Source organism: Pungitius pungitius, chromosome 5 (genome assembly GCF_949316345.1).
Source record: "Pungitius pungitius chromosome 5, fPunPun2.1, whole genome shotgun sequence".
In the NCBI taxonomy this organism is placed as follows: domain Eukaryota; kingdom Metazoa; phylum Chordata; class Actinopteri; order Perciformes; family Gasterosteidae; genus Pungitius; species Pungitius pungitius.
In genome coordinates, this window is record NC_084904.1 from 13106359 (window position 1) to 13131619 (window position 25261).

The following is a 25261-nucleotide window of genomic DNA, read 5'->3' on the forward strand; positions in this document are numbered from 1 at the left end:
ACACCTACACGCAGAGTCACAGATTTTACGCTTCTTTCTAAACTTCTTCACTCTTTTAGCAATAGTTACTGAAGCTAGGAAGATTAATTTTAAATAGCCCGTAGGAAGGGAGACCAGGAGGAGAATGTTGACGTCGGATTGTTTTAGACTGGTTGGGCATCTGTCCAAAGGGGCTTTTTGTTGCTTTTCTGTACAAATCAGAGTTCAAAGCCTGTGACTGGCCTCCCTCCTGGGGTGAAAAGTGTGAACAAACGTGGTGGCAATACAGACACTAGAATACAAAACTTTTACAGTTCAGCCACGCCACCCACAACGTATTTTAATATGTTTCCGCTTGACCCTCTGCCTTCCTCCTGGGCGTCTGCCCCTCGTGTACGATCTGTGGGAATTCTCCTCACTGAAATGAACTGGCACCATCTGACCCTATTCATTCCCAGCGCTGCACTTTCTCTGGTTCTCCCCCTTTTCCAGTCCCCCATGTTTCCCACAGAACCCCCTCTTTCGTCTCTCCCTCTCTATCTTTGCATCCTCCACTTCTTTCTTTCAACCTTCCCACTGCCCCCCCTCCCAAGTCTCTGCCTTGCATTCAACTCCAATTTTGGGCACAATGAAGTTGTTCTGGCTGACAGTTTGGCCAGTAGAATAAGTGTTGTTTGAGCATGCTGTGTGGCACTGCAGTGGACCCATTCTCCCCCTCGCCGGCTCAGTTACTGAGAGCCTTGTTGGTGGGACACGGAAGCCATCCGTCCCCACGCTCCCACCCTGACCCAAACAATTAGCTTCAAACTGCACTCGGGCTCACCTGCGCCTCTTCTTCACACACTTTGCATTAGCTATTTAATCCTTTGCTTCTCTGCTAATTACCAGCACGAGCGATTTATAAGTGCATAGAGGTCTTTACGCTTCTTTCTTTCACATTCTTGTTTATGATACCAAGTGATTCGCTTCCATATTTTTTCCCTGCCACACAACAGCCAGGTTGGGCTGATTTACTCAGTTACTTTTATGTCTTGTAGGATGTGTCAGAAAGGATTCTGCATTGGGGTCAGCTGGAAAGACAATGCCTGCAGCCCTCTCTCCTCTGTCACTTTCAGTAAGCATCAACCAGCCTCCCTGCCATTTGCCTCCCCCCCCCCCCCCCCCCACTCTGTGTGTTTCCACGTCGGTTCCCCGTTCCTCCTCTGTTCAAATGAGTTATCAAACAAGCACAACATCCCACACTATAAACATGATTCCTGTGTGTATCCCCTGTGAGACGTACACAGAAAGAAGTTCACACACAGAAGCCAGGGCATGAGATAGTGGCTGAGAGGGGGCCCAGTATGGGCGGGGTGGGGGCGGGGGGGGGTGACCATATGTCCTGGCGTTGTATATCAGTCGGCGTGTCCTCAGCGCTCTGCCAGACCACCATAACTTAGTTTGTCTTGAGCACAAAGTTTGGTCCAAGCTTGGCTGGGTTCATTAGGAAGCCATTCTCTGGAGCCAATGAAGCCCAACAGACCTCCAACAAAGGAGCTAATCACACCCACTGCTGGTGGCTCTCTCTCTCCCTCACCTTTGTTCCGTCTTTAAAAAAAAAAACAGTGACACAAATTCTCACTCTTTTAATTCATAGAAACCAAAAAAAGGTATACTTTAGTCTGTAGAATAATAGTTACTGTCAACAAATATTCAGGCAATTCAACACAATATGTGGACTTAAGCTCAAGAATGAACAGAAGAATATCCAAATGATAACAAACATTAGCAATTGCCCAACAGTGATACCTTTCTTTTGTGTCTTGACTATTTATGGTACAGAAAATAACCTTGATAATTGTGCCGATTGGAGATTCACACCAGTGACTGTTAGTGCATGTGAGTGGACTTACAAAGTGTCATGTTCTCACCTGACAGACACTTCTCTGTCTCGGATGCAAGCGTTTGTGAGATGGGGTGTGTAGAATGTACGCCTGCCCACAACAATGCGTTTGCGCGTGCATCCGAGAGTGTGTGTGTGTGTGTGTGTGTTTGCAAAAGGATGTGATGCACTGACAAAGGACAGCCCCAGGCTGCTGAATACTTGAAATGACCTTGAACCTCAGCATTCTCCAGTCCCATGGCTGCAGGGACGGTGAGCATGTCTGTACGTTTGTGCGTGTGTGTTTGAGAAGAACAATAATGAGGCTTTGCACAAAATAGCTCTTACAAAGATTTTGTATTGCAGTCAGGGTCAAATATTTCCCAAGAATCTAGTGAATAATGTCGATGAGATTATATGGCCAAAGAGAAAGTAAGTGTTACTTTCTCCAAAAGTGGAACTTTTAAACAGTTTCCTACAACAAAGACATAGGACATCTTTTCGGGTTATTGCCTTTCTTAGAATAGACCTCATGTGTTTGTACTGTAGTATCATATGAGAGTGAGCTATCCACTTTGTTGTGTGCCTGCCTGCAGTGATTTGCTCACCCTGCATCCAGCAGAGAAAGAGGCTCGCTCTATACCATGTCCCCGACTGTGCACACATGCTACAGGCAAGCACAAAATGTGGCTGATCTGGACATGGCTTAAACACACAGCCTTTGTACACACAGGAAGGTCCCAGAGTACACAAATACAAACACAAACAGACACAAGTTCAGTGTGCAGGTGGATGAAGAGGAATTTGTGGGTTAAGAATGGCGGTGGGGGGTAAGTATGGCGAAGGGTGACCCAGCGAGGGGTAGTAAAGGCCATGTCATCTGGCGTGGCTTGGACACAAATGTTAGCAGCATGACCACCTGTACATGGAGACCCAGTGGTGAGGGAGCACAGGAGGCACTGAAGGAGCAACAGCTAGAGAGGAGAGAACGAGACGTTACTGACCAGAAAAACATAACGGTAGAGAGAAAAGAGTGAATGGAGATGGATGAATTTTTCAGAGATATAAAATCATGTGTGCATTCCTTTCTCCATGACCCACTTTTCCTTTTCCCCATTTACTAGATGTCAAACATTCCAACTTTCGAAGTGGAGTAAGAGCAAAATGTGCAGCCTAAAAACACTGAATACATTATAAGCATTTGGCAGTTAAATATTCCAAACAAACCAACACCTGTATATAGTAAATAAATGCTATTCCATCACTTTGAAAGGTCAGAACACAACCTTGCACCATTCTGTAGCACTGTGAAGAGCAACAAAACACTTCTATGCATGCACTCCATGTTAAAAGAGATAAAATCCACTTTACAGCCCCTTGAGCGAGAATAGTAAGTAGATGCTTTTCTATATTTATGCATTAGTGAATGTTAGCGACTGGTATTTCATCTACAATGTAATCAACGTGTGTCTTATTTCAATACTTTTTGAGGTAAAAAAACAAAAGTTTAGTGGGATTTAACTTTAAAACTGAAAGACAAACACACATGCAAACACAAAGAGACACAAAATTGTGCAAAACAAAACAAAAAAAATGACACAAAGTCAGTTTCCAAAGAACAATAAAGGGGCAAAATCCGACAACCTGATATTGACTTAGCTTTAGTCAGTGACGTGAAATGTAATTACATACATGCATAAGATGGACAAGCTACACATTAAACAACATTGATTTCAATTGCAACGTAAACAATTTTTTTCTTTCTTAACTTAAAATTGCACTTTTCTGACAAAACTAAAACACCATCACAACCAAATGCCCTCACTTGCCTCAACACAATCATCTTCTGGTCCCTATTTGATTTGCCTTCTCTTAGCATTTGATCACAAGATTGGCTTAGTTATCTGCAGTTTTAAAAAGCTGGTAATAGAAATACACAACAGGACAACACCATTTTTGACTGGATCAAACTCACAATCCAGATGGCCAAAGAGGGTACATGACCTGTCAAACATTTATTCAATAGATGAACCCGAACCAAAGGCCTCCATCTATTCATCCTTTCGCAACTATGACCTGGAATCACAGCAAAATTCCTCAGTGAAAGCATCGTGTTTGACTCATCGCTGACACTTTCACAGATCTCCAGCTGGACAGCGGTTGTTTGAGCCTGTGTTGAAGCAGAACTACTCCATGCTTCTTTGACAATATACAACACTACCATTATCTTGAGCTATTCCTATAGCTGCCTCAATAAAGGCATGGGAGGAATGGATGAAGAAATTTCATCCATCTGCAAGAATTTGCATGAGATGAGATTGATAGACAATTTGGTATCAGAACCAACTTGCATTGGTAAAACCTACAGGGTTTGGGATTTTGTTTGGTTAATATACCTTAGATATATATATATATATATAAATATATTATTTGATGTCAGCACACATTCAACCACGCGCACAGACACACATTGAGCCCGGACCATTACTTGCAGAAAAACCTGGCTAATATTTCAACTAATTTGAGGTGAATGCGGCGGAAATGCAAATTCAACGGCGTTCCCTTTCACGTTGATGAGTGAAATCAAATCTTTTGTGGCCCTGGGCATTGAGGGTGGGAAAAAACGGCAAGGCGAGGGGGTTCCTTTGGCCACTCGTTTGGGCCATGAATGAGCCTGTACCCAATCAGGAAAGATTGTGTGCCAGTGGTGCGCTCTCTGCTAATTGATTGCCTCAACTAACAAGAGCATAATGTATTCTATTGTGATCATCCTTTGCCTATGTTCATTAAGCCAGGAAGCAGCGTGATCTTTTCTTTTCGTCTCGCTCTTGCGCCTTTTCTCTTCCCTGCTCCTCTCGTCTCCCCCCTCCCAATCCTCTTTTTTTTCTGCTCCTCCTCTCTGTCTCTCTCTCCCGCACCAGATGGGAGAGGTGATGCAAAGGTGGTATGACAGGGATGCATCCCTCGCCATCCCAAATGCAAAAACGAAGAGGAACAAAGGACAGATGGTAGGAATAGAGTAGGTGGCTGTTAGGATAATGCAGGAAGGAAGTGTGGATGAAAGGATGAGGCGAACAGACGAGGATGAGGTCTCATGGCTGAGAGGATAGAAGGGTAATGAAACAAGGGGAAGATGGAGTGAAACGAAGACACAATGCAAGTGTGAAAAAAAAAAAAAGATCAGAAAGCAGATCTCACCCTTTCACTCCATCCCTCTCTTTTTCTCCACTTCCTATGCTCTGTTCCTGTCAGGTTCCCGATCGCGTCGGCTCTCACCCATACCTTTTCCTTTTTAGCCACCTTTACCCCACTTGCCCCTTTTACACCCACCTCCCTTTCCCACTTCTGCCCCTCAACCGTTCTCTGGTTCGACTCTTAATAAGAGCTGGCAGGACAATAGTAGCACTGTTGCCTGTGTTACGAAACCCTGCAGCGAAACAATCTATGTTTACCCAAGCAGAGGCACTGCCTGGACCCTCTCGTTCATTACAGCTGGGCCAAGTCTGATTAAGTCTGTTCCGCGAGGGCAAAAATAAGCCATTTAGCTAGAAACTACGACTCATCCACCCTCCTCTGGCTTCCTGCTGCGCCTCTGTCTCTTTCTCCAACACTTTCTCCATTCCTTCTACAATGTCATTTCTTAATATGTATAAACCCTGCTTCCACTTTCAAACATTCTTCCAACATATTGTTGGATAAGCAAAATAAACCCAAAGAGAACTAAAAAAATACAGAGCAGAGATGAATAATAATAATAGTGGATGAATGGCAGAGTATTTAAAACATTGAAACTGATTTTCAAAATGACCTTCATAATATAGGACAAAGCTCAGTTCGTTTTTAGAAATTCCCTCTACTTTTAAACATGCTACAGGCGGTTCTTTCCATAATGATCATAAAAATAAAAATAATTGTTATGTAGGTAACCTTATCAAACTGATGCTTGTGGCGGAGACACACAGAATCACTTCATTTAAAGCCTTTTCACTCAACCACATTTTTCAGCTGTGTGGCTTGTAACAAAAGTATCCCACCAGCACTATTAACGCAAAACATCAGCATCAACATCAGCATCATGAATACGTGTAATTAGCTGGGTGTAATTATTCTGTTATGGGATGTGACATTTGTGGGGCAGGAGCACGTATCAGCATAAGCACGACTGACAAAGGCAGAATCCCTTTCTCTGCAATAAGGCATTTTATAAATCGCAATTCAAAATGTACAGTTTCCCTTCATACACTTAACAGCTGCTCGGAAAAAATGAACATACACATAATCACATGCAGTCACGCATGCACTGCTGGACACATTTGCAGTAAAGAAACTAGAAAAAGGTCCGTACATACGGAGAATATGGATGTTTGTTCAAATTTTAACAAGTAATACAACAGAAAGAGCGATAGCCAGAGTGAGGATATCAGAGGGATATAATTAATGATCATGGAGAAAAACGGAAATAAAAAAAAATATTCGACTTGCCTTATAAGGCAAGCCACAATGACTGCTATTGCTAAGCAACAAGGTTAAAACAGGAATAATACGCGCGGCTGTTAAAGGTAATGTTCTACAACATATCAGTTGGCAATGAGCTTTATACATTGTTTGGTTTGCAGCACAGCTGATGAGAGTCAATGCTAATTTCCATCCACTCTTTTATGTGCACATTGTTGTTAAAAAAATACCTGGATAATAAGATTTTCTTCTTTTTTACAATTCCATTGAACAACTCAGCACCTTTTATACACTGCATTTTTCTCCTTTTTTCTGCCTTATTATTGAATTCAGATGAACCTTCAAAAGAACCCAAATGTGAATACACAAATAAGGACAGGCACATAAGTACACGAACAAAAGCATCTGTTAATAATTGGATCATATTCTTAAACAACCAGACACACTTCAACACACATGCACACTTTCAACACACCTCTCTGGCTCTTCAGAGAGAGACAATTTATAGATACTGTACTGAACCCCCCCCCCTCACCACCTCTCATCTCCCTCTTTGCCTTGCCATGCCCCTTTCCCTTTTTCCATTCACCCATACAGAGACAGACAGACACACACACACACACACACAATCAGCCGCCCTGCCACACGTACCGGAGGGGAGGACACATCCATATAGCACCCAGGAAATTAACTTGACATTTGATGCAGACAGAAAAAATATATTTCAGGGTGGGGGGTGGCGGGGGAAACAAAGTGTACTAAAGCAGAGATAGCATAAACCCATCCCTTGTTCACCCTTCCCCACCCTATCCCCCCTTAAGCCAGGGATTCATTTGAAGCGGATTTCAGCGTTCTGCAATGCAGACGCCACTGGGTGTCCACGGAAAAATGAGCTTCATATTTTTGGCCTGTCCGTCTCTATGTATGCTGTCTGTCCCTCTTTGTTCCATCCTTTACCATGCGGGCGCTCCAATTTTCATATCCACTTCCCCTCCCTTTGAGTTTTTGTCTTTCAATTTGGGATGAAGTAGAAAGAAAATTTAGAGTATTTGAAGATCACCTGATGGTGCCGTCGTATGAAAATTTAAGCATACCACTCTTTTTGAATACAAATATTCATTAAAGTAAAAGCAATTTTTTTTGTTTTTTAAATTCTTTAGATTTAGCATTTGTCTTATGAAATCCCACACAACGATCCCTGTGTTGACTTGTTACATTTAAACAGCTTTGGAGAAACGGGGGGGATCCCTACAAAATAAGAAAAGAAAATAAGCAACATTAATAATCAAAATGTGTAGAAAGCATCAACAGCAGTCATTCCTATTACTCACCCATATACATATTACAGCGTTCCTACAATATCATCCAAGCAGACTCGAATATAAAGTGCGGTGTGATCTTGCATACATTTGATAAGATTAACGATCACATCAAAGGCTGCATAGTAACCTCGGCCAGGAGCCCAAACACCACAAGCTAGATCAGACCAAAATTAATACATCATTATGCTGCTACAGTTCATACCCGTGAACACACACAGCAAGACCGCCAACCAGCTAGCGTCTGTCTCAATATCCCCTGCATTAGACATGCAGGAATGTTAACATCATTATGCACAATTGTGAATGTCTGTCTGTGCCCTCCCCCCTTCACTCCTCCACCATATTGTGTCTGCGGGTAAGTCTGTGTGAGTGTGTGTGTGTGTGTGTGTGTGTGTGTGTGTGTGTGTGTGTGTGTGTGTGTGTGTGGTGTCTGACAGAGGGCAGCATTATTTATAAATACGTTTTTTTTGTTTGAAAGTTGAAACAAATCAGTGATTGTTGTATGGCAATGAAAGCCACTTAATGCAATATTGCCAAACTATGTCAACATTAATGACAACATATTGTGATGGAAGTAATGCTGCTGTGCAAAACAATATGTATTTTATTACTTAAGTATTCATACGTTAGGTTTGAATAACAATGTCATTGTGTTAATAAACTGGCATATTTAACATGTCAAACACACTTTGTTTTGTATTATGAATCATAAAAAGAATATAATGTACAATTTTGGAATTAATCAACTGTACTTTACGCTTTCAAGTGTGTATTAAATGTTGTTGCACTTTCTGCGCTGTTGCATCAATGATATTGTCCTGATTTAGCATAAAAGTGACATTTGTCTTTGAAGTATCTGAATCCTTGAAAATGAATACAAGCATATTCTCTTTTCGTGGCTAAAGCAAAATGGAGGCCGACCCCTTTCCTCCCCACTTAATCCGCCCAGTTACTGAGCACATTCATAAAAATGTCATATCTCTGATAGAGTTGAAGTTTTTACTGGGGAGGCAAAGGGGCAACGAGGAAGACGTTCATTAACACTGTGATACCATTACCCGCACTGCATTTCTCTGAGGCGGTACCGTCAAAGTATATCATCGGTCCAACACACACGTGCTGCAATGCTGTTTGCAGCCATTGTATCGTATTTGCAGTCAATGTGTTTTATAAAAGGCTCTTGAGTGAACACTATTCCTTTTGTTGCATCACAAAAAAAACAAAGAACAATTTCCCCCAGAGAGGCTATATTACAAATGGAGGGTACACATTATTTAGGCATTGAGAGCAAAACAGATCCATCCAGTATTTATAAGCAGAAGAAACTTTACAGAATCTTGCTCTACAGTGCAAAATACATTTGGAATCTTATTGAAAGCAATATATTTGAAGATTGTCCAGCAAGTGTCGTATACAAAGTGCTTGGCATCCTTCTGTTTATACAAACCCCCCTCCTGCCGCCTCGCTATTCCTTCCTGCCGGCGATTTGCATTCATCTGCATGATTTTACAATGTGCATATCCTTTGTTCTGGCTCTATGATGATGCAGAAGGAACCTCCCCCCCATAGCAACGCTATTACACAGCCCGCTGAACGCTACTTGGATATTAAATGAAAAAAGAAAACTCTAGTTGTATCTGTTTTTATTATAAATTGATCATACAAGAATCAAACCACAAAAACCAGACTCATCCAATGGTACACCAATGAAGATGAGGAGTAAGAAAAGGACATAATGTACTGTTGCTGAGAGGCATGAGCTTCTGCAGTGTACAACATGGAGAATGGATTGCATCCAAGCATGAAATATAGAATTACTAGACAAGCAGGACATTTTTTAATTTATAGATGGAAAGTCAATCATTGCAAAGGAAAAAAAATACCTTTTTACATTTTCATGAACAACGTGAACTATTTTCTTCCTCTTTTGCCGTCCGGCAGTAGTTATTTTATAATCGTTTGCTACTGTATTAGGCCGTCATAAATAATCAAGCCATTGCATTTAGCTTGCTACATTCACTGTTTCTTCATTTCAATATTTGTAAAAAAAAACTGCAGCAAAAGCTTTCCTGTAGTTTAGATATTTTGTTCTGTGCCGTTGTTTTATCTGAGACAACATGCACACACACACTTTATGATGCTTTAACACTCCTTAATCATGCAGACAAATGGAGACGCGACTTCATCAATCGCGCTGGGCTTGCACTGATGATACGGAAGCAGGCCTGCAACTGCACAGCTTATATCCAAGAATGCAGGCACCATATTATAAAAACGTATCCCCACCAGCCCCCTAATAGTATGCAGCCATAGTATAAAATATTCATATCTGATGAATAATTATGACTACAGCATTGGAAATTAGGCGGTGCAATGTAAACAAACTATGCTGTATATAGTATATTGTTTTCATGGGTGGATATTGTGTTGGGATTTTCAAAGGAGTAAAAAAGAGATTAGGATCATAGAAATCTATGTATTGAGTTGCTGTCCTTCGTAGTAGTAACATTTCCTGATGTTGTCAAAGCACATCTCTATCTGCAAAGATAATATATACAATGCAACTACTCTGGTATTCCACACAAACCATAGAAACTGAATTGAAAACCTTTTTAATGCTATTTAGCAAAGTGTTGGATGATATTGACCCACCACTATTGTGAAGTCAAACAATCCAGAGGTCTCCATCAACAACTTCTTCTTCCATAAATGGCTAAGTTGCCTTTTTACAATCTGATTAACACTTTCAACAATGATCCTGGTTACACTTATTATGGCCTTACGAAGTAGCAGGATTACTAAATGATAAACTGAAGCTATGCTGGAATGAAGATTTTGACTTTTGAACTCTCAACATGTAACATCACAAGGGTTTATTTGGTTTATTTATTCACCAAAATGTGTCACTTTGTAGCATTGTCTCACCACCGAGGTAATGGGCTTGGCAGAACAAGTGCTTCTTCATCATTCCAGTTAATTGTTCTCAGTGTGTAACCCCCACCTCAGCCTCTGTACAGTTTACTTAGTTGTCATAAAAGTGGGGTCAAAGTTGAAATTAAATTACCATCCTTCTATGGCATTGTGATAAATATTTGGTTGTCATGAGAGCGTAGCTGAGCTCATTAAAATGCCCGACGCTCTTAAATAACATAAAACGTGTCATGTAATAATATCTGCAGGTCAAATTAATAGAAAATAAATGTCCTGCATGCAATGCAAACAATGGCAGGGCGAGGGAAATTACCACGACGATTGCAATGGAAAGCTGATGCCAGTGAAAACGTGTGTGTGTGTCTGTTTTGTTGTTGATGGACAGCGAACAGTAACCTCTGTTTCCTCGTGTTTTTGGTCTTTGGTGTGGATCACAGGTCAAAGGATGGGTCATGGGATTTGATATCGCCTGAGCTCAGTGTTATTCTGTTTACTGTGTCCTCTGGACCACCACTAACATCTATGGCTTCATCCAACACACATATGTGCACGCAAACAGAAACACGGGAACACAGACTCACACAAGAGGTAAGAACGGCACATGGGGAGGAACCAAACCACTGCCAACCAATACATTCTGTTTTTGACATTTTCAAATTTGTAAATGTAAATAATTCAGAGCTAGGTGACTTCTGAATTCAAAATATAGAACAAATATCATATTGCCATGATTGCAACACATTATTTTTCTCACATAGAACAGATATGTTGAGTTTACGTACTTGGCCCATTTTAGCTTTAACTGTACAAAGACATATTTGGGTTAAATAATCCAAGCTTACCTTATGTGGGTCCAATGGACAGCAAAATCTCAGAGATGTCATCTTGACCTCTACTTCCTGCCTGTAGTTCTGCGTAGTTCTCCTCCATCACTGCAGCAATAAAAGCACACACGGAGGGGGTGAATAAGTTTACTTAGATCTAACCTTTACATGTTCAATAACTATTCTTGAGCAAATCTCAATTAACATGTTTCCACTAAAAATAAAAAAGGAAAAGGCAAACACACAGTTATAGAAGAAGGAAACCAAGGTAGAATTTACCATTGCAAAGTTGACTTGCAGGAATTTAAATTGGCAATAACTTTGTGCAAATGTCTTTTCAACCTTTACACTTTGCTACAAATAGCCACTCTAAGGTAGTCCATCTTTTATAGCACAGGAGGAGCTGGTTTGCACATCAGAAGAAGTTTAGTTTTTCCATACTTGAGAATATTAATCTGAAACTTTATTTAAATGTTAAAATAAAGGGTCTAAATATGTATTTTTGACCCATGTATAGCCTACTTTATCATGTTATAATAAGTAATAAACAGTTCAGAGATGATAATAACAGTCAAAGTCTTCGAAGCTTATTCTGATGTATGCTGCTTGATCCCTGCTTACTATCGACATATTTAATGCATTTTGAAGTATTGCAATAGTACTGATGCATGAAGACTCAAAATGTATCAATCGCTTAAAAAGGAGTATATGCGTCTCCTTCACTCTTTTTTTTCCTTCACTTCATTTAAAAACTCAAATGACTGATGAACTGTTTTTCATCGTCTTCAGACAGCTTTAAAGTGGTCAGCAGTACAATCCGACACACTTGTTTGGTCTATTCCTGCTATTTTTTACTGCTATGATTATCATGTAGCGCCAACTTGAACAAACAAGCCTATTCGCTCCAAATGTCAAGGCTGAAGGACGAGTTCATTTAAGGTGAAAGGGAACCGTTATAGACTGTAAACGCAGTTTGAGAAGAACTTTTTGGTCTCACAACAACATGCAAATTAAATCCATCCTTAAGAAATTGGGGGTTAAAGTATTTCTCTTAGGTTTTTTTCTGGGACCACTTACGATAGTTTTTTTCAAAAACTGGTCAATTATCAAAAATATTGTTGATGAAAAAGAATCACCAAAAAGTTCACTTTTGATATTAGAAATAGAGCAGTGCATTTCATTATTTAATGTTCGTGCACATACATACATACATACATACATACATAGGTACACAAACTGTAATTGCAGCTGTGTGTTTTTAAATAATTCTTACTGGCGTGTCAATATCGTACTAACAGATGCCACCTTTTATTAGAGCTTCATATCAAAGCGCACACACACATACATGCATGCATATACAAAGACTTGCACTGGCGCTGCCACACTCACTGCCACAATGCTGCATGTCAACATCAAAAATACAACCTCACAAGATTTGTAAGATCAAGGTCTATTTTTTCCTTTTTAATTAGGATTTGATGCATACAATTACCTACAAACCCCAAAATACTTTAAAATTAAGGATCCTAAAACACATACAGGAGCATCAGACATAAGTCATAATCTCTCAAATCAATTAACACTTCAGGAGTGATAAAAACAATTCTCACATTCCCTTTGCAATGCTCTGTGCTGTTTTGTGGTTGTGTGGCAAAGCAGTGTGTGAGTATATGAATGTGTGTGTATGTGTGTGTTTTTCTAGCCCTACGGCAGGGTTTAGGGTAACGATACAGCTCGCCCCCCTCCACCTTCACCCAGTTCCCTCTGTGGCTTGTGTGGCTTGTCTCATCCCATCTTGCTCCTGCTCTTCTGTCTCCCTTTTGCGCTGTGCCCCCCCCCCCCCCCCCCCCTGCCCCCCACCCCCTCTCCCCTCCACTACCCTGCTTCTAGCCTAGTGTGTGGGTGGGTGGGTGGATGGGTGGGCTATGCTGGCGACGACAGTGTGTTTTCTCTAAAACATTAGTCTGGTGATGCAAATTGCGTTTGTATTTGTATTTTACACAATCATGCAATAATTCTAAGATAACGTGACAATGAACTAACATCCTCGTCCTACTCTTTTTATAGAGTGGGAAAATAAAACATTTGTGGGGTGAGTTGAAGTGATTTGAAACCGTGTAGGAAATGTAAAATTGGAAAACTACATATATCTTGACTTCAGTGATGCAGAACTGAATGCCTTGCTCACTCAGTGTGACTCCTCACCAATTGCACCTACATATACGACAAAAAAGAAGTAGTCAGAGAACAAAAGCACTTCCTTCACAAGAGATGTGTCTACTCTCCACCGCGGAGGCTTTCAGTGTTTCATTATCCAAAGTCGAAGTCTGCTTTGCCACCCAGCTCCCCCATGCTGCCTGTCTCATTTCCTCCCGGTAACAATCCATTAGCCAACACCAGGATCCAACATGCAGTCACTTAATTATTCTTGCTTCTTTGGCAGCACAACATGGCGTAGCACTCATCACAAGAAACAGGGGAACAGCTGATTTATATGACTTGTATACTATACTTTTATACATAAAAATAGGCAATATTCATACTATGATGGGGACACACATCTCGAATGTACATAATATCCACGCACACATGCTTCTATAATACAAACATAATCACTTGGCACCAACAGCCATATACCAGCATCTATAGAAACAAATCCCAAAATCAATGTACCATTCTAGCCAAAACCTTGTAAATTGTATTTGAATACCTTCCATTATATATTTCTGATGAACAGCATCTATGCGTGTGTCTGCGTGTCAGTGCCACAAAAAAAAAGTATTATGTGTGGCATAATTCATCTTGAATAATTTCCTGCACATTCTTCCTGATGCTAGGCCTCAGGAGCACTTCAGGATGAAAGAGAATGCTAATGTTGTGTCTGCATCTCACTGAACAATGTGTCTTTTTGGACTCTAAGTGCATATGTGTGTGCATGTGTGTGTGTGTGTTTTCCTGCCTCACTAAGCACAGTTATGATAATTAACAGATAGGAGAGGTCTGCTACAGCGTGTGCATGTGACAATGAGGAGAGTACGACAGAAAATGATAAGTGGAACGGTGTAGCGCTGATTTAATAAATTTGCAACATCGTCCCTGACTTTGTTCTCAGTTAAAAAGTTATATTGGAGATTTTTGGGAATAACAAATCTAATGTTCTTACAGAGTGAGCAGATTTGACCACTTTCACAAAAGGTCAAGTGCTGCACCTTCCTCTTAAGGTTGAGGTAAGAATATACATTTGTGAGGTATACAAAGTGTTGACTTATATTTCTGTGAGTGGCACTTTTTGGCATGCTCTGGTTGAAGATTATCGCAGTCATATTATTTAATGAACTGTTTAATTTGTAACTTGTAATATTTGCAATATGTGCATATTGGATTTTCAATAAATGCTTTGTGTGTCAAATCAAAATGTTTTGTCAAACTCCATAGAAAACAACCTATGGATTTTTTCTTGTGCAGAAAAGCGCAGCACTGGTTAATTGAAATTATTTAATATTAACAAATACCAGTTCATTTCTGATGACAGGACTAGTATTAGTATATCCTGTGCATTAGAAATCTAAACAACCTGCCAATCTCATAGGTGACAGCAGCAGAGAGAATGAATACATTTGAAAAACACAGCATGCAGAGCCGCTGATGACAGTAATTGAATAATTTACTTTTTGAGCGCTGCGATCCTCTCTATTTACTGCACATAAATCTGTATGCGTTAATGTGTATGCATGCGCGTGTCTATGCCAGCGGACATTTTAGGTCTACCCTCCTCACACTCTCACTACTGCCAAACGCCTTAAGATGGTGGCACCTTGAGGCAGAGAGAGACACTCATAGAGAAGCCAACCTCCTCCTCCCTTTCCCCCGTCTTCCACCTCAGGTCCTCACGACAACACAGGACAGACCCCCCCTTCCTAACCCTTAGCACCCCCCCCCCCAATAAATATTTAATTCACCCCTCTCTAATAAGAATATTAGGTGAGTACACCCCAGCCCTGGCGTGTATGCATGAGTCCTTTCTCATCAAATTTCCATAAAAGGACTGGATGTTAATGCGAGCATAGCACCTCCCGCTCACTATTCCATATGCACTGATATGGCTCCTCAGTCTGAGGGACCGTATAATTTAATTTCTGAACAGCATATATATTTTTCAAATGGTTCGCGTATATTCAAATTGAATCTGTACCTCAACAACATTTTGCTTTACGCAGAACACAAAGACGTGCATATCTTAATTATAGCAGCGTCACGACCACATTGTTTATGCTCGTTTTCTGAAGCCCCTCCTCTTCGATGAAATGAATACCGATGTGCTAATGCGTAAAAAAAAAAGTTGAGGCCTATTGAAACATGAAAAGACAATAAACTGCATTACTAATAGAAACATTGAGATATTAGCATTGTGGTTTAGAGAAAGATTGCTTGATACTAACAGATATTGTACGTACGTAAGATGCAATATATGTGGGAGAAACAACATGCAGACTACCTACAGATCATAACATGTTTCATGGTGAGACTGAGTACCTGATTCTTGTAATTAATATAGAATGAATAATGCACTGACATGAAATATATTATTTACACCCCTTTATCTTCAAAGAGGATTCAAAGCATATTTCAAATGCAATTATTCTAATTTATTTATAATGCATGTTATTTTAATAATCAAATGCCAGCAGAGCACAGATATCCGGGAAGACAGCTTTAGTGCAAAAATCGTATAAACACACACAGCCTCATTGTGCACTACTGCTACCACACTTTAGCTGTCTAATAGTGAGGCAGCATAGTGGAAATTATTATATATTTGTTGGCACTATTATCCATATTATTACATTAGCTATGTTGGCAATATAGGAACAAGGGTTAAAACATTGCATTTGCATTCTAGTCTACCTTAAATCCCACAACACGTACACTAGTTCAAATAGTATTACTTTAATATTCTTGTATTCTCACATATTATCTGGACAATAAATTCACAAGGTTTACACTAAGACAAGATAACCACTACGTTTTCTCAATACTGTCACATATAATTATAAACAAATTATTATCCTAAAAAATCCAAACTGAACATATATATGTATTTATATATCTATTATTTTCTTGTAACTATCAGCATGATGTACAATTAAGTGTATAAATAAAAGCTAACAAAATTAAATAGGCAGGCAATATTTATAATAATCATCATCTTTATCAGTTTCAGACATTTGTGTGTTTCACTGAAGATAATTCTGCGATTAATATTTAGTTTTTGGCTCAAGTTTCCCTGACTGGATTAACTGTATGAATCCGTATTATTGACATATTATTCTGTATGTCATTCTGTTTGTCATCACATTATGTTATTTTCGGAATAGATCTTCGGTCCACTAGCATGTTGGTCATGTACATTGTCGCAGTTAGCTGATGGGGAGGGATACATACAGCGTGGCAGAGCACAGCATGCCCGCTGCTCTCCACAAGACGCTCAAGTGGCCATGCATGATGTCATTAAAAAGGGCCCAACCATGACATTCCTCTGTGGCTTAATGGCAAGTTATGGCTGGCGGGTCTGTTATGGAGTGAGGTCAATCAGATCCCTGTTAATCGGCAACATTGTGGTTAATAAATATTAAGTCTTTTGACTCCATTTCTGTGTAAATGACCAATGTACAATCTCAGACTTTTTAAAATGTTAACAGCTGACCTTATGACATCAATTCATGGAGAACACTAGATAAACTAAATCAATTAACCAATGCATGTGTGTCCTGACAGGAAACACATACAAACAAATCATTTGTTTACAGTAAGCTACGAAGCGAAGGAGTTGGTGGCATTTGGTTTCTTGCATAGATCACTCTACATACACACATCCCCCCAAACAGAGAAAAAAATCTGTCCTGTATTGGCAGAGGCTGATGCTGCCATGCGCTCGGTGATCTCACCTACCGTTGCCGTGGCGACACCAACCAGAGGGAAAAGCCCTATTGTGTGTGCGCATGCGTGTGTATGTGCTTGTGATTGTGACAGAAGCTTGAGCTGGAGGAAGAGAGGGAGGAGGAGGAGGAGGAGGAGAAGGAGGGCCTGCAGGAATTCACATTGTGCCTGGCTTGTTTCACTTACACTTTATCAGTGGGAATACTGAACCGGCCCTTTCAATTATCAAAGTAATAAATTCAGCATGGCCGTGCTGTTGAAAAAGCAAGCCAGTGCTTAAATAAGGAAAGGGCTGTATATGGGAAGGGAAAGGGTGCATGCCAATTCATTTGCATAAGCCTTATAGGGAATGAAGAGAAAAATGCAGGGCGTCATAAATACATGATTAAACACTGAGATACATACAGATGCATGCTGGGAAGCATCTCACGCTGCACTCACGTATGTAAGCTTGACTACTACTGGCACATCACCACTCTCACTACTCTCAGGCAAACAAACAAAATAAACACCAATACTACCAGCTGGTATTGTTGAATTGTATTAGTGATGAGGAGCTCAATCAGACTAGGGGTCATCTGCTCATCAATGGCTGGCGGTGGCCTGGCTTGCACCACAGCCATGAATGCATTGAATTCATTACCCCTGGTGAACAGATGGTGTCTGGCTGCCTGTCTTAAGTTCAAGTTCATGTCCAGGAGACACACACACACACACACAAAAATAGACAGACATGGCCAGGCCAGACAAACAGACGTTGTTGACTGAGACACAGCTATTGTTCCCTTTCATTAACATGTAGTGGCCTCACTAGCGGTCCAAGACGGCTGGGTCACTTAATTACAAAGACAAACGGACAGGACAAAATACACATGTGCAAACACAGACATGCAAACGAAGATGCTCACTGAGCCCCCAGCCACAAGTACAAGCCTCAGCAGCATGAATGCGCCACTACTTTTCTCCTCAGTTAACATGGATGAAAGTGTTTTGACTGTAACTAAAATGGCAGACAAACGCGTCAGCACTGAATATTACAGCTTTCTTCTGAAAAAAAATGAGTAATACGTTTACTATTTCGTCAATACAAAACAAACCGGCACTCAGCCAGTAGGCCGCAGTGAGTAAGAAAAAATACATCAAACGGCAGACGACTATATTCCCTTTGTGTGGCCCAGAAATGACCCTGGCCTGATACGTCTTATGAACCTGCTAGTGCACCTGTCACACACAGCACAGAGGCAAAGAGGAGGCACGTTAGAAAACCCGGCAACGCTCATATGGAATATGCTGACTGCCCATCCAATGAATATGAAAACATCTTCCATGGTCGCCATGGTTTTCTTTTACTCAACCAATCACGTGACAACAATGGCTGCGGCGCACTGTGTGTGTGAGCGTGGAAGTCAAGCGCGTTTACAGAGGAGAGGGAAAAGGGGGCCGTCGCCACCCATTTCTACGCATAGTCAAAACACGCGGGTATATTTATATGTGAGGAAATGGGTCTCCTTGAAATGGATGGTGAGGCCTTTCTTCCTCACCAACATGCAGGAACACTTCTATGAATAATATAAAAGCATACCTTTGGCCACCTCGCACACTAGAAGACACTATTTAGCCTCATTCATAGCGACAAGAAGATGCACATCAGGTGCGCTTTTAAATCTAAAAATGGAGTCCATGCCATCATCGCAGATAGAGTTAACTGGTTTTAAAGAGTCATGGCAGCAGTGGTTGTCAGTGTTCATAAAAAAGCACTAATGTGAACCATATTGACAAGATTTACTCAATCTCTGGAGACAGACAGAAAAAGAATTTTCAAACCTCCGCCAACTAAGACTTCATCTCCCCCCCAAGCAGCTCAGGAGTACTGAATATGTAATGAGTAGGGAGATGCATGGAAGTGTGATTTGCAGTTGTTTAAACATGTGATCCTGCTCTTTCCTGGCAACATACATTTCTAGATTGAATTTACAAATGACTGTTTGAACCCAGGTCCTTTTTAATTTGATCATGTACCTACAGGTTAGCAAGTGATGAGTCAAGCCAGAGATTTAGATTATCTGGTGAGAACTTAAAACTGTATATATCTAAAATAATATAGTACATCTTATGGCCATAGGCTTACATATAAATGCACAAGAACAGTTGTTTTAATTTCTTGCTTAAATGAAGAACGCACAAAATTAGCCACTCTTTTAAAAATGAAAAATACCAAATAACTATAATAGATTTTTGAGAGAAAGATGGAGGCTTTGTTATCCTTGTCTGTCCTTGTCAAAATAAAAAAAACTTGTTTTATTCAACGCTTCTCAACACAAATTATTCTTTTGGGTAAATTACCTGGTATTATGTCCCGTGTTGGACAGGGGTCAGTCGGTACAAGAGACACTAGTTTTATCAGACGGTTTGATAAAGAGGGCAGAAGACCTTTTCAGAGAAGGCCGTGTTGAATTCATCCACTGTGGCTCTGTCTAACACTGGACTGAATAATCCAGCGTCACAGATTTATGAACATGCTAGACTTGAACTATATGATTTAATCACACAGTTTGAAACCCAGAAATCTAACACACCTTCGACCTAGCTATAATCAACGTGTTAAGATGAGTTCTATAATGGTCCATGTCATGCAATGATCATAAATGTTTTCAACACGTGGTGTTGGCCGGTCTAACATCTGAGGGTCAGGAACAGCCACCTCAAGTTGGGTTGGGACTTGAGGTGGTTGGTTGTTTATGATAAAACTATTGCGACTAAGATATATGTGCAATCAAACCATTTATTAAAGAATACATTATTTGTAATAATTTATTCATATCTAAGACCTGCCATATCTCTAATATAAAAAGTCACTGAACCACCGATATTCCACTTACATATTGTTTATATTTTTTCCCCCACTCATTTAAGTTCAAACACAAAGGATGCACATATTGAAATGCCAGCCAACTTCTCTATGAAATATCTTTGGCTTATTCTAAGAGAAATACAACTGGAGCCTTACGCTGATATCAGGCCATGCATAATTCCATACTTGCAGCTCATCCCTTTCTAATTCACAGGCCCGCTTGGTTTAAGTTAATGACCTTAAGTCCTCATTATCAGTAGGATTGGCGAGACATCACGCATTCAAGACCGTTACTACTCCAACTCCAGGAGCGTCGCGCCGGCTGGGGCTGTGAAACGTCGCCTCTTTCTTTGGGGATGCAGATGAGTCTGGTGCACTTGACGTCTTTTCATGACCCCTGTCGGTCCCCATCCCCCTTCCCACCCCCCAGTCCCACACGGCGCTGTCTGTCATATTGGGCCGAGGCATGGCATTGCCACTTGCCCCACTGAGCGTGGGAATGGGATCGTCCAGTCGTTCACATCTCCTGCACTGCGGTTAACGGAATCAATTAAGCAAGCCCGACCCCCCCACCCCGCACCCCCACCCCGCATTTCCCCCAATCCCCTCACCACTTGTCCCCTCCTCTCCCCTCTCTTCTGCCACCTCCCTCCTTCTTCTAACCCCACTCCCCTACGTCTCTCCCTCTCCATTTTTCTCAGCTCAGAATACGTCCTAATTGTTACTGTTTGGGATACCAGCGCCGTTTCCTGGCCAAACTTGATCATGCTGAAATAAGAAGCACATGGGTTGCGACAGAAGCAATAGATGTCACTCTTTCATTTCAATGAAATGCTGAGATGACCCTCTGAATTCAAATTTCATTCAAATGAAATAACATTAAAATCACATACCTTATTCTAAACAATCACATATGGCTATTTAACATGCAATAGTGGGCCTGAAGGGAAGTTTAGATGTGTGTGTGTGTGTGTGTGTGTGTGTGTGAGAGAGCGAGAGAGATAAAGGGTATTTGTGTCAGCATGTGTGCATGTGTGCATGTGTGCGTATGTTTAAATCTAGATTGGTGTGCGAGCATGCTCCTTGAAAAAAGTGAATCATCAAATTAAATAAAATGCTAAAATAATAGGCCCTTACTGGTGAAAATATGAAATTAAAAAACATATGCATTTGAGGAAAAAAGGCAAACATGCTCTCTAGATAAATATCAGTTGAATGAATAACATCTGGTCCTTGGGCGAATGCAATAATATGTCATCAGTCATCAACAAGTCCTCGACGAGTCTTGAAGTAGTTTTTACTTTCGGTTATCTAGCTTTATGACGAGCAGAACACTCATACAGCTAGATAACCAAAGATAACAACCCACTTCTAAATCTTCAGCAATAATCCACATGGACATATCCTCTTCTGGTCTCCAAGTTTCCAGCTCCCAGGACTTCAGATATGTTAAGCAAAAGTAATCAGCGTCGCATTGTGTATTGTATCCCTTATATTCCCTTTTTTGCCATTGAGGGCAGCTATTTCAAAGCCTTGAGTGTTGTACACCCCGCACAACAAAGAGATAAATTCTTCAAAAAATGATATATAATCCCAATGTTAATGTCATATTCGCATGACATTACCCAATATTACTGTGTTGAAGAAGGCCTTGAAAATCGCGGGTAAGGTGCATTCTTCCTTGCACACGCGCCCTAATTTGCAATGCAAATAGCTCCATTCCCACAAAAGGCCGTTTCGTATCTATTAAGTCGTTGTGGCAGTAGCAATAGATATCCTGTGAGGCCGGCGGAGAAGACACACAGCGAAGGAGGGGGAATCCGGTTTCCTGTGGAAAGGGCAATAACGGCACAGGGAATTACGACGCAAATATTTCGGATAATGAAGAATGGAAGTTGGGGTTTTTTGGACAACGATTGTCAAATGATCCTTTCACATCCAGCAGTTAGTTATGGAAAGATGAAGCCGGTGACTCTGAGCCAAAGGGGTCCGTCCTGCGTGCTGCACGGTCGGTCTGTCTGAAAAGAGTGGGGAGAAAAGGGCCATCCCCAAACGATAGGGGGGTAAGGGGTGGCCAAAATATGGACCAACCCCGGTGATGTCAAAGGCCTCGGACCACGACAATGCAACTGTGGTGATGTCATGAAAAAAAAAATCGCAAATGCACCCTACTATCCATGCAATCTCCATCCATTACAGTGAGCGCGCTGGAATAAGTCCGCCTTGCACCGCGCAGTCTGCGCGCACTCTCACACTCGGAAATGAAAAGAGATGGCAGGGAAACCATATGTGGGTTTTTTTTGCAAAAAAGAGAGGGATTCAACTGCTCCTAATGGAAGATGCGATCAGATTTGGTATCTACTACAAGAAAAATGAAACATCTCTCCGAGAGCATCCCGAGGCTGCATAGACGACAGCGTCTTCTGTTTCCTGCGCAGGCTGCCTTTCCTTTTCGCAATAACACGCGACCTGCTCGCTCATTGCGATCCTTCTCAAATAAAAAGGTACCACTGTATGCGTTAAATAGATTCCACGTACTCGGTTCTACGTTGACTATCTTACTAAGCCCGGGTGTTTTTTTTTTTTTTTGTCATCGGCGCATCCGATGGTAGACTGCGATGGTATTCGGGGAGTCTGGCTACGTCGGCTTACGCAAAAATCCCAGGCGCTTCGCCCTGTGCGAGTGTGAGTGAACTCGCTCATTTTTCCACAGAAATGAAAACCGTTAGCGGATAGCTTTTCACAAATGGGTTAATATCTGGGATCTATGGAAGTGGGTCAACAATAACAAGCAGTGGGACATGTGATGGATCATGCGCAGGAGCATGCAACTGCATCCGTTTATTGTACCTTGTGCACAACTTTGATTCTGTTTGGACCTTAAATCACCCTGAATTCAGGAAAGAAAAGTTAGCCTCCTAAACATTAATTGTGCATCAGCATGTGTGACAGAGAGAGCTTTTGTATGTGTGTGTGTGTGGATGGGGGGGGGGGGGGGGGTGTCGGTGGGCGCGCGCTCATATGACAGATATAGGATAATGGAATTATCAGGTGGTGATAAATTAACACGACGTTATTTCTCAATGGCATCATCCGCTTCTATACTTTTTCCCTGCAGGGGTCCCATTCACTTACTACTGTTTTACATCTAGCTCTCAAGTTTACTCGCTGGTGGGAGGGGCGAATCAGAGGGGTTTTAATGAGCAAACATAAGTCACAAGGCCTGTGCAGTTGTCTAACTATAAACAGCACTCTGTCCCTCAAACGTTAAGCCACAACTATTGCATTCATATTGTTTTGTCTTACGTATCACTTTATATAGAAAAAAATCCACCTGCAAAAATGTCACTTGCACTATATAGAAAACATTCCAAAATTCCATATTCATCTTCTCTAAATTCAATTCCTACATATCCACAATCAGTCTTTCCTGATGCGGAAATGGTGAATACTTAGCTGTAGGGCCATAATTCAGATCATCAGTATAAGGCACACCTCATTAGGGTAAAAGGCGCTTCAGAATCGGCCTGCCAGCCATATTTTAATCACAGCACATCATTTGTGAAACTTACAACCAACTGATTTTCAACAAAATTATAACAAACTTATTGCTACAAAGCTGAAACCCCTCCCTCTGCAAAAAAGAATAATTCCAAAAATACTCGATATTTGTTTTATTAGCTATATTTCTTTTTATAAATTAGGCATTTGTGCATGATAACACATAGATAAACCATACAGTGAACGGTTTGTATGCAATTGTGTGGCTATCTGGTGACCTATTTTCATTCACTGTGAGCCAAACTTTTTACCTTTGTTTCGCACATTTCAGCACAAATGGTGACGTGCCTCTGCCACTGAAACTGTACATTTCTATAATAATAATTTCTAATCTCTCAAACACACACACACACACACACATAGTTGTAATATTTAGTTGCATCTAAAAGGTGCCAAAAAGTCAAATCGGTGCCTCTTCATTCCAAAATGAGGAGATTTCTGTCTCAAACTACACATTTCCTTCTCAATACGTAGAATCTCGGAGTGAATCGTCAATCCTAATCCACTTTTTACCCCAAAAATACAGTCATAAATAGCCTCATATTCAACTTTTTTGCCCATACGCAAGACCTTTAGGCACCCTATTAAAACAGACACAAAAGTTGCACTTACTTCCTCGAGGTGATTGAAATCACAGCAATCGTCCAGAAAGCGTCCCGAGCAGGGGGAGAGCAGCGGTGTTCACATGGCTCCCTGTGAACCGTGATGCGGTATCTGTTCCCCTCAAATATCCCAGCCGTGATATTTGATGGGGGGGGGCACTACTTTAAAATTGCCGTTAACACTCAGTTGCCTGCATTAGTCGTGCTTCGGCTGCTCTGTGCAAAGCATGAGCATATCCCTAGCACATGACAGACGGATAGAAGGGGAAGGGGGAGGGGGATGTAGGGAGAGAGACAACTTTCCCATAACGTCTACAAGCACCAAATAGAAAAGTGCATGCACAGTTGAGCTCTCAGAGTGTGCATGCCCCCCCCCCCCCCCCCCCCACACACCTCCCCCTTTGGTGGGATGAGGAGGGAGGAGGCGATGAGGAGGAGGAGGAGGAGGAGGAGGAGGGGAAGGGCGGGGGGGGGTGTGAGGGGGGGGGTGTTAAGTCCATCCGTCTATGTGAGGAGAGGACGTGCTCTGAAATTCAAGCAAGTTCCCTCGGTTCTTTTGTTGCACGCGCGAACTGAGGCAGCATTGTTCGGCCCGGCGTGGACCTCTCCCTCCTTCCCCTGGTGACCAGGTTACGAAGTGAGCCTCGCAGTCGGGCGGTAATGAATTTGCTGCAGGCGCTCCGCTAACGCGCTTTGACAAACGGAACGCATTTACCGGTTTTCAGACAGAGGGGAAATGATTTGCTACATGCGATTCCCAAACTAAGTATAGAAAGTGGTCTATAATGGAAAAACAAGCGAAAACACACAGCTTAAAAGTTTCGAAATGTTTTGGGATCTTTGCATGAAGTTTAAATTACGAATTATACCTCTGTCCAAGAAGTAATCCCTTAAAACTCAGGACATAAGCGTGTGTTTCCCTGTCTAAAATGGACACA

General features: G+C 41.3%; 1 long non-coding RNA gene across 1 annotated transcript in view; it reads right to left on the minus strand.

Annotated features, from left to right (window-relative positions):
* Positions 1 to 24668, minus strand: part of LOC119224530 (uncharacterized) — a 32156-nt gene extending 7488 nt beyond the window's left edge. The window contains exons 1-2 of the long non-coding RNA XR_005121054.2: positions 24334 to 24668; positions 11391 to 11480 (exon numbers count right to left, since the gene is read on the minus strand). This is a non-coding gene — a long non-coding RNA (uncharacterized LOC119224530). The remainder of the gene's footprint in view (positions 1 to 11390; positions 11481 to 24333) is intronic.
* Between the last annotated feature and the right edge of the window lie 593 nt (positions 24669 to 25261).